Genomic DNA, 3,058 nt, shown 5'->3' with positions numbered 1-3,058 from the left:
ATATATCTCTGCGCGTTATTATATCTCTCTGCGCGTTATTATATCTCTCTGCGCGTTATTATATCTCTCTGCGTGTTATTATATATCTCTGCACGTTATTATATCTCTCTGCACGTTATTACATCTCTCTGCGCGTTATTATATATCTCTGCACGTTATTACATCTCTCTGCGTGTTATTATATCTCTCTGCGTGTTATTATATCTCTGCGTGTTATTATATCTCTCTGCGCGTTATTATATCTCTCTGCACGTTATTACATCTCTCTGCGTGTTATTATATCTCTCTGCGTGTTATTATATCTCTGCGCGTTATTATACCTCTCTGCGTGTTATTATATCGCTCTGCGTGTTATTATATCTCTGCGCGTTATTATATCGCTCTGCATGTTATTATATCTCTCTGCGCGTTATTACATCTCTCTGCGCGTTATTATATCGCTCTGCATGTTATACAGTATCTCTCTGCGTGTTATTATATCTCTGCGCGTTATTATATCTCTCTGCGTGTTATTATATCTCTCTGCGTGTTATTATATCTCTGCGTGTTATTACATCTCTCTGCGTGTTATTATATCTCTCTGCGTGTTATTATATCTCTGCGTGTTATTATATCTCTCTGCGTGTTATTATATCTCTCTGCGTGTTATTATATCTCTGCGTGTTATTATATCTCTGCGTGTTATTACATCTCTCTGCGTGTTATTATATCTCTCTGCGTGTTATTATATCTCTGCGTGTTATTATATCTCTCTGCGTGTTATTATATCTCTCTGCGTGTTATTATATCTCTGCGTGTTATTACATCTCTCTGCGTGTTATTATATATCTCTGCGTGTTATTATATCTCTCTGCGTGTTATTATATATCTCTGCGTGTTATTTTATCTCTCTGCGCGTTATTATATCTCTGCATGTTATTATATCTCTCTGCGTGTTATTATATCGCTCTGCATGTTATACAGTATCTCTCTGCGTGTTATTATATCTCTCTGCGTGTTATTATATCTCTCTGCGTGTTATTATATCTCTCTGTGTGTTATTATATCTCTGCGTGTTATTATATCTCTCTGCGTGTTATTATATATCTCTGCGCGTTATTATATCTCTCTGCGTGTTATTATATCTCTCTGCGTGTTATTATATCTCTGCGTGTTATTATATCTTTCTGCGTGTTATTATATCTCTCTGCGTGTTATTATATATCTCTGCGTGTTATTACATCTCTCTGCGCGTTATTATATCTCTTTGCGCGTTATTATATCTCTCTGCATGTTATTACATCTCTCTGCGTGTTATTATATCTCTGCGTGTTATTATATCTCTCTGCGCGTTATTATATCTCTCTGCATGTTATTACATCTCTCTGCGTGTTATTATATCTCTGCGTGTTATTATATCTCTCTGCGTGTTATTATATCTCTGCGTGTTATTATATCTCTCTGCGTGTTATTATATCTCTGCGTGTTATTATATATCTGCGTGTTATTATATCTCTCTGCGTGTTATTATATCTCTCTGCGTGTTATTATATCTCTCTGCGTGTTATTATATCTCTGCGTGTTATTATATCTCTCTGCGTGTTATTATATATCTCTGCGCGTTATTATATCTCAGTGTTATTATATCTCTGCGTGTTATTATTTCTCTCTGCGTGTTATTATATCTCTCTGCGTGTTATTATATATCTCTGCGTGTTATTACATCTCTCTGCGCGTTATTATATCTCTGCGTGTTATTATATCTCTGCGTGTTATTATATCTCTCTGCGTGTTATTATATCGCTCTGCATGTTATACAGTATCTCTCTGCGTGTTATTATATCTCTCTGCGTGTTATTATATCTCTCTGCGTGTTATTATATCTCTCTGCGTGTTATTATATCTCTGCGCGTTATTATATCTCAGTGTTATTATATCTCTGCGCGTTATTATATCTCTCTGCGTGTTATTATATCTCTCTGCGTGTTATTATATATCTCTGCGTGTTATTACATCTCTCTGCGCGTTATTATATCTCTGCGTGTTATTATATCTCTGCGCGTTATTATATCTCTCTGCGTGTTATTATATCGCTCTGCATGTTATTATATCTCTGCGTGTTATTATATCTCTCTGCGTGTTATTATATCTCTCTGCGTGTTATTATATCTCTGCGCGTTATTATATCTCTCTGTGTGTTATTATATCGCTCTGCATGTTATTATATCTCTGCGTCTTATTACATCTCTGCGTGTTATTATATCTCTCTGCGTGTTATTATATCTCTCTGCGTGTTATTATATCTCTGCGTGTTATTATATCTCTCTGCACGTTATTATATCTCTCTGCGTGTTATTATATCTCTCTGCGTGTTATTATATCTCTGCGTGTTATTATATCTCTCTGCGTGTTATTATATCTCTCTGCGTGTTATTATATCTCTGCGTGTTATTATATCTCTCTGCGTGTTATTATATCTCTCTGCGTGTTATTATATCTCTCTGCGTGTTATTATATCTCTGCGTCTTATTACATCTCTGCGTGTTATTATATCTCTCTGCGTGTTATTATATCTCTCTGCGTGTTATTATATCTCTGCGTGTTATTATATCTCTCTGCGTGTTATTATATCTCTCTGCGTGTTATTATATATCTCTGCGTGTTATTATATCTCTGCGTGTTATTATATCTCTCTGCGTGTTATTATATCTCTCTGCGTGTTATTATATCTCTGCGTGTTATTATATCTCTCTGCGTGTTATTATATATCTCTGCGCGTTATTATATCTCAGTGTTATTATATCTCTGCGTGTTATTATTTCTCTCTGCGTGTTATTATATCTCTCTGCGTGTTATTATATATCTCTGCGTGTTATTACATCTCTCTGCGCGTTATTATATCTCTGCGTGTTATTATATCTCTGCGTGTTATTATATCTCTCTGCGTGTTATTATATCGCTCTGCATGTTATACAGTATCTCTCTGCGTGTTATTATATCTCTCTGCGTGTTATTATATCTCTGCGCGTTATTATATCTCAGTGTTATTATATCTCTGCGCGTTATTATATCTCTCTGC

This window comes from Ascaphus truei, chromosome 23 (genome assembly GCF_040206685.1).
Source record: "Ascaphus truei isolate aAscTru1 chromosome 23, aAscTru1.hap1, whole genome shotgun sequence".
NCBI classification, from domain to species: Eukaryota; Metazoa; Chordata; class Amphibia; order Anura; family Ascaphidae; genus Ascaphus; species Ascaphus truei.
This window is presented reverse-complemented; position numbering follows the sequence as displayed.